Below are 8,742 nucleotides of genomic sequence, written 5' to 3' on the forward strand. Positions count from 1 at the left end.
GCCCCATGAGTTGTCAGTCCACCCCTGGTTTGTGGCCTGTTGCACATGCATGGTAGCAAGTGTGCGTGGCTCTTAAATAGAAGAAGCATCCAATGAGAATCATCACAATTGGTTTCAAAATGCTAGGCCATTGGCCATCTTAGTTATAGGAGGAATACCTCTTTTGAGCAGTCCTGGGATATACTTTTGAATTTTGATGTGTTGTAAATGTATTCCTATTTATTAAACCTTACAGTTTTGCAGTATTACGCTATGTGGAGTATCTTTTATTTTCTTGAATCCTGACCTATTCTAGCTGATGGATTATTGAAGAGTCTCTGTTAACTACCAAAGAAGTTGTGGTTTAACCTTTATGCTATACTGGGCTTTATATGAAGATTATCCTCTTCCATGATGCCAGCTTTTCCAATTGAATTAGTGTTTACTGACTACTCTTATTAGGGGGTCACAGTCTCTTTGGTAAGCCTTGCATGAGAGTGGATCGTGTCACCTTGGCTATTTTGAGAGTCTTTCTACTTCCAACACATCTTGTGGGACTTTATTTTTTGACTGTTTACATCAGTCATCTCTCTCCTTGTTTGGACAATTTAAGGAGACTTTTTCTGTTTATATTCATAGTCACTATTTCACTGTATGACATTTTTATTGGTCATCATTTATCAGACCTCTGCAGAATGGACAAATTAGTTCAGTTTTGAATAGATTTTTTATGTTACTAATTTCATTTCGGAATTTTAGTTTCATTTAATTTATTAATTTTCTAATGAATTCCAAATTTTCAATTTTTTTTTAATTCCGATCAGTTGAAAAATTATCAAGTTCAAATTCTGTGTAAATAATAGCTGGTTGTTCTGTGTAAACCATACCAGGCCATATACCCTCAACATGGGGGAGTGCTTTGGGACAGGGGGGCTCTGCCCCCCCAAAGCACTTTTTCCACTATGTTGATCGGGACAAAGGCTTCTTCCCCTCAACCCTGGCTGGCTCCCACCATCTGCCAGCTCCACCATCTGACTTCTTAAATAGCTATGGGGCGAGGCTACTCAGCAATATCACTGGGTGGCCCTGCCCTGACCCAGTATGCCCCTGCCTTAGTTATTTAAGAACTGTCAGGCGCTGGAGGTGGTAGGCCACAGGAGCCTTCGTCAGGACCAATGTTTTTTTTTTTTTTCGGGTCGGTGGTGGTGGCGGGCCTCGTAATTGGCGATGAATCTACCCCAGGGAATTTGGGGGATTTTTTTAATAAGGGACTTGTCAAAAACTTGTGCTGTGTTTTTATTTACTTATTTCACATAGGGAGTATGTGAATGAGGGAGTAGAAGCCCGCTGACAGCTGATGAGTCAATAGTTGTTAAGGAATGCGGAAGCCGACTCCCGGCCCACTCCTTAACAACCAGCTATTCCTCACACAGAATTTGAATCAGCCGATCATTTTTCAACCAAACCCAATTCGAATTGTTCTGAAAATGTGGAATTTGTTAGAAAATACAAAATTAAATTATATTTAGATCAAAACAAATTGCACATGTCAAGTCATCAAGGACACGTTTAGTATTCTGTACTAGTTTACTATGTTGATTACCATTTATGCCTTTATGGTATTGATGATAGTAAATGCGCTGCACTGGGTGGTTTGTATTTATGTTTATGCCTGGTATCGGCTATAGTGTTCTGTTGCATAGTTATTTCACCATAAGTGCAGATTTTTTAAGTTTTTATTGAAGTTAGAATGTTATTGGTTACACCTGCACCAAATTTTGCATGCTCCAGTTTTGGTAAATCCCCTTTGTTTCATTAGTAGCATGTTTCTTATGATACCTGTGGACGGCTTTGTTTTATACACAACGAGCTGTGTTAATGAATATTTTGTACTGAAATCACTACATTAAAATGATTATAGGGGTGTATAGCACTGCTTTTAATTTGGCGTCTTCTAATCTACTCTTGGTTGGCATATATTATGATTAAAGGCATACTTACTGTATAATGATGATGTTTGTGTCTATATGTTTTCTTATACGATAGCACATGCACATGTATTCTTGTTGAAAATGCAAAACATAAAATGCATACACATTAAAACATAAAAGGCATGTGATATCACTTAGTGAGTTGTCACCAGTGTATGGTGAGTTTGAAGTACATCAGCATTTTATTATTCTTAAGACAATGTGGTTTTCTAACCACAATGTGTTTTATATTAGCCGATGTTCTCTTAAAAGAACAAACCACCAATATGATTATTATGAAACAGAGTTTGCTTTAATGCTGCCACCTACTGGAGAGTATATATTTTATCATTCAATCGAATAGTATTACAACTGTATTAAGTGTACTGTGTAAATGCTTTCTTTGGAAAAACAAAAACAAAACATTAATGGTGAAATGTTTTACTAAAAATAATTGTAAATGCCTTTTTTTTATTATTGTTTAAGTTTCACTGGAAGAATCAGTGATGAAAAAAGTGGACCACATACTTAGTAATAGCAAGCAATATCAGGCCACTGCTAGCAAAGCAGAATACTTTCATGCAGAAAGCAGTTCATTTTTGGTAAACAGTCAACAGAAATTATGTCCTAGAACTAGAAAGAGTCCTGTGAAGAGCAAAACAATTATTAAAGAGGCTGAGTCTGGAGGGCCTCAGCTTTGTGGAAAGATTAAAGTGTTACTAAACCTGGGACCCTTTATTCACTATTTCTGGTCTCCCACCGTACACAGAACATGGAAATCCAATTAGTAAATATAAAACGCTATATATCTTTTCTCATCAGCAGTATATAGCAATCTTATAGCTTCTATCAGTGTGTTTGGCCAAGTACTGGTTAAAGTTTGTAGGCAGAGTTTTAATTTTCCTCTCACTGTCCTATGAGGCTGCATGACCCCTGACCCTCTGTCTGTACAATGTTGATTTGCCCTGTGCTGATCACATGCAGCCTCCCCCCCCAAAAAACGATCTGGTAATACACACCAAACTGAGCATGTTAAGAGTGCCTCCAATGCTCTGTTCTATTAGCAGATGGATTGGGGATAGTAAAAGAAGTGGAGGATCAGAGAAGGCAGGATCAACCATCCTCTTTACACAATGCAGAGGATTAACTGCTTAACCCACACGGTTTAGGAGATATTTACCATATACACTTGCGCCGGCATAATCGGTGCATGCGCACTGAAGAAAGGGCATGATCCCTGATAAGAATATGTGGTCACAATTTAAGACTAGGGATGAGCTTCAAATTCGAGTCAAACTCATGTTCGAGTCAAACATTGCATGTTCGCCTGCTCGGCGAACAGCGCACAATTTGAGGTGTTCCCGGCAAATTCGAAAAGCCGCATAACACGCCTTAATGCTTGTGATGCACTGTTCGATCGGGCACATAGAATTACTAAACCATCGCACCTCCCTGACGACATCCCTAGGGATATTTTGGCCCGCATACATTTCTTCCATGTCAAGGAACAAATTCTCTCAGCCGCCAGAGCTTCTAAACCCTTGCCAGCCCCAAACGCTAAGTTGTACACTGATCTCTCTCCTGCCACAATGGAAATGCGCAGAGCTTTCTCCCCAGTTATCTCTATTCTCCAACAGAAAAACATAACGTATAAATGGGGCCTCCCAACAAAGTTGCTGGTCTCTCACCAACCAAAGATTGTTCCTATCCTCACTCCTAAGGATGGTTACAAATAGCTGACCAAGCTGACCAACTAATGACCTTAGCTGTAGCCCTAGTCCCCAGCCTACTTAAATGCGGCCTGGACGATTCAGCTTTCTGTTTTCCTCTCCACCCCTCAGGTTAAAAGTGTACTAGGCACACGTTTGTGTGACGTTTGTTGTCAATACAAGTTATTTGAATACTGTTGTTTTTTCTATTGATCCTCTATAATTGCATTTATTCTGTGTATTAGTAGCTGTATAGTTTCTGTTCACTTATCTGCAGCAAATACGGCATTGATAGTCTGGTCTTTCATATTTTTTATTTTTTTTGGGTATCACTGGTGGGTGTAGTCTCTCTCCCTCTGCTCGTGCCTCCATAACCACTTACACTCGATGACCCTCTCGATTACCTCCTTAAATGTAAAAGGCCTGAATTTGTCTTTTAAACACAATCTCCTCTGGAAAAAAAGCAATAAATCAGCATGCAGATGTTCTCTGTGTCCAAGAGATCCACTTTTCTAAACTTGAACAACCTCAGTGCACTCACAAAAAATACCCTCACTGCTTCTTTTGCGAATGCCCCAAAAAAGAAGAGAGGCGTTATGATCGCCATTAGTGCGGTGGTCGATTTCCCCCTACACCACTGTAAATATGAGGAGGACGGTAGATTTCTAATCCCGTCAGCCACTCTTAACCACTTCAATACAGGGCTTTTATACACACCTCAATACCGGGCCTATTCTGGCACTTCTCTCCTACATGTACAAATCATCATTCTTTTGCTAGAAAATTACGCAGAACCCCCAAACATTATATATGTTTTTTTTAGCAGACACCCTAGGGAATAAAATGGCGGTCATTGCAATGTTTTATCTTGCACGGTATTTGCGCAATGTGGGCCGGATTCAAATGCCTGATCGTATCTATCCGGCCGGCGTAACGTATCTTAGATACGTTACGCCGCTGTAACTTTGGGCGCAAGTTCCGTATTCAGAAAGAACTTTCGCCCTAAGTTACGGCGGCCTAACGTATGTGGGCCGGCGTAAGCCCGTCTGATTCAAATGGGGATGTTGGGGGCGTGTTTTATTTAAATTTGCTTTGACCCCACGTATTTAACGTTTTATTTGATCGGCGCATGCGCCGTTCGTGAGAAAATCCCAGTGCGCATGCTCGAAAATCCGCCACAAAACGTCATTGCTTTCGACGTGAACATAAATTACGTCCAGCCCTATTCGCGAACGACTTACGCAAACGACGTAAAATTTCAAAACTCGACGCGGGAACGACGGCCATACTTAACATTAGCTACGCCTCATATAGCAGTGGTAACTATACGCCGAAAAAAGCCTAACGTAAACGACGTAAAAAATTGCGCCGGCCAAACGTACGTTTATGAATCGCCGTATCTACCTAATTAGCATATTCCTTGCGTAAACATACAGAAGCGCCACCTAGCGGCCAGCCTGAAAATGCAGCCTAAGATACGACGGTGTAAGACACTTACAACTGTCGGATCTTAGGGATATCTGTGCGTAACTGATTCTCTGAATCAGGCACATAGATACGACCTCCCGAACTCAGAGATATGACGGCGTATCAGGAGATACGCCGTTGTATCTCTTTTCTGAATCTGGGCCTAAGTTTTAAAACGCCTTTTTTTTGGAAAAAAGTTGTTTCATGAATTAAAAAAATAACAAAACAGTAAAGTTAGCCCAATTTTTTTGTAAAATATGAAAGATTATGTTACACCGAGTAAATAGATACTTAACATGCCACGCTTAAAAATTGCGCACACTCATGGAATGGCGCCAAACTTCGGTACTTAAAAATCTCCATAGGCAACGCTTTGAAATTTTTTACAGGTTACCAGTTTAGATTTACAGAGGAGATCTAGTGCTAGAATTGTTGCTGGCACTCTAACGCACGTGGAAATACCTCACATATGTGGTTTAAACAGCGTTTACATATGTCGGCGGGACTTACGTGTGCGTTCGCTTCTGCGCGTGAGCTACCGGGGACAGGGGCGTTTTCATTTTTTTTATTGTTTTTTTTTTACTTATTTATTTTATTTTTTACACTTTTTTTATATATTTTTTTTGTTATCACTTTTATTCCTATTACAATGAATATAAACATCCCTTGTAATAGGAAATGTGTGTGACAGGTCCTCTTTATGGAGAGATGCGGGGTCAATAAGACCCCACATCTCTCCTCCAGGCTGGAAAGCATGAGATCGGTGAAATCACCGATCTCATGATCAGTGTTGCTCACTAGGCGCAATCGCGGCTTTGTTTACTTACGGGTACCCGGGCGTGACGTCATCACATCGCGCCCGGTGGGCCGGTATTGAAGTGGTTAATAATTGTCCCCTCACCTTGGTTAATATTTACACCCCAACACAGCCCAAAAAATATTCTATGCCGCCCTCTTCTCCAAACTGACTCCTTATAGGTCCTCATCTCTAATAATCTGTGGAGACTTCAATGAGGTGATCGACCCCACGCTAGACTCCTCCAATGTTTCCAGACGTAGGCCTTCATCACTAGCCACCCTCCTTAATCGGGAGGATTTATATGATTCCTGGAGGTGCATGCATGACACGGAGAGAGACTACACCTTTTTCTCCCCTCCACACCAGTCTTATTCTCGGATTGATCTTTTTATAACAGATAAACATCCCCTTAAATCTATCACGGCTTCCCACATAGGCATGATATCCTGGTCTGACCATGCTCCGGTCACAATCAAACTAGAGTCCCCATTCCAATCTCCCAGTCACACAATTTGGAGATTGAATACCTCCCTCCTCAACACCCCCGCTTTTCAGACTCAAATTCAGTCCTATTTCCATCAAAATGCGAATTCTGTAACTGATCATGCCATAATTTGGAATGCTCATAAGGCTTGCCTACGAGGTCTCTTCATAAAACTTGGGGCCCACTCCAAAAAAAAAAACTCCTCCTTCACAGAATCCCTCCTAACACAGATTCGATCCCTAGAATTTACGAACAAAAGATACTCTTCCGAACTTAAAAACCTTAGACTCCAACTCAGTGACCACCTCCGCAAAAGCTTTGACTACTATGTCAAACAACTTTGGTTACAAACCTATTCAGCAGCCAATAAACCAGGGGCCGATTGATATTGCCAACGAATTCAGCAACTTTTATGCAAAACTCTACAACCTTTCGGATTCATATGCCCTACCTCCACCTACCCAAGCAGATATATCAAGTTTCTTGGCATCCATCTCCCTCCCCTCTATCTCCCCAGAACAACTTGACCTCTCAGCAGATCTTTTTTCACACACTGAAATTCACAAATTGATACGAAACTTACCACTCCATAAAGCACTGGGCCCGGACGAATTCCCCAATGAATATTATAAGCGATTTGCCCAACCCTTAGTCCCCCATCTCTGTAACATGTATAACCAATTTGCTACCACTGGTCAAATCCCTAAAGAATCCCTGGACGCCTTAGTGGTCACCATTCCAAAACCGGGTAAAGCTCCAGATAACCCTGCCAATTACCGCCCGATCTCACTCCTGAACACGGACACAAAGCTTTATGCTAAACTTCTTGCACAACGCCTCTCCACTGTCATCCCCCAGATTATACACCTTGACCAAGTGGAATTTGTGCCCAGCAGACAGGCCTCAGATGGAACCAGAAATGTTATTGATCTAATCCAGTGGGATTCCTCACTTTGGATGCAGAGAAGGCGTTCGATAGGGTATATTGGCCAGACATGGAGGCAGTACTCTTGGAATGTTGGGCACCTTTCTTTCTGCCATACTGGGTCTGTACACTCATCCAACTGCATGCATCTGGACCTCGGGTGTCATTTCCAAGCCCTTTAAAATTACAAATGGCACCAGACAAGGGTGCCTGCTGTCCTCGTTAATTTTCGCCATGATTATGGAACCTTTAGCACAATACATAAGATCCGATTCATCGATCTCAGGTATTAAAACTGTTTACATGATAATAGCTCTCACTAATCCCTTAGTGTCCCTTACCGCTGTCAAACGAGTCCTAGAAGCATTCGGTGCAATATCCATGTACAAGTTAACCATAGTAAATCCCTTATGCTTAATCTCGGCCTAGACCCCCATACTTCTAAAGTCATCTCCTCTACTTTCTTATTTTCTTGGGCTCCCAACTCCTTTCTTCCCTATCTAGGAATCCACCTGACATTCCCAAGCCGCATATTATTGAGAACCAACCTAGAAGACCTCATGGGCAGGCTCACGTGGCTAGCAAAATAATTAAGCCAAGTTCCGGCCTCTTTGGCTGGGCGAGTAGCTCAGGCTAAAATTTATTTTCTTCCACGTGTCTTATATTTTTTTACAGTACCTCTTCCACTGGTACAAAATCAGATCAAAAAGCTCCAGGGAATTGTCAACAGCTTTGTTTGGCAACAGAAACGCCCCAGGGTGAAAAAAGCCATACTCCTAACTCCAGTTCAACATGGCGGCTTCGGCACACCAGACATCTAAGCTTATCACCGAGCAACTATCCTAGACCAATTGAAAACCTGGTGGTCAGACAAACAACACACAACTTGGAAACAAATAGAAGCCACCGTACTACTCACAGACCCAAAACTTCTCCTGGCTGCCACTTGGCTTAACCTCAACCCTAAGCACTACCCATTGGATACCATCACGGTCTCCACTAGGGTCTGGACTGCAATATCGCAACTTACTGGAGGGATAGCAGTGGACACCCTGTCAAAAATTCCCATGGAAGCGCTGCACCTTATTTCCCCGGACTTACCGCTATCGGATTGGATTGTCGGCATCACCAACATTGGTATGGTTTTCTGCACATCGGGATTGCATCCCTTCAACCACCTGCTACGGTAGTTTGGCATATCCAACCGAACATTCTTTCTCTACTTGCGGATAAGATCCTCTTTCAAAAATCCCCAGGTCGAATTCAGACTCACTTTCACCCCCCCCCAGATAAAGTTTTATAATCTTGATGGAACCAAAACCAAAGGGATTTCCTTAGTGTACAAGCTCCTCACCAACCCTTCTCCAGATCCACTCTCCTCCTCCGTACGATATTGGTCCTCTTTGGTG

This window comes from Rana temporaria, chromosome 4, assembly GCF_905171775.1.
Source record: "Rana temporaria chromosome 4, aRanTem1.1, whole genome shotgun sequence".
Taxonomy (NCBI): domain Eukaryota; kingdom Metazoa; phylum Chordata; class Amphibia; order Anura; family Ranidae; genus Rana; species Rana temporaria.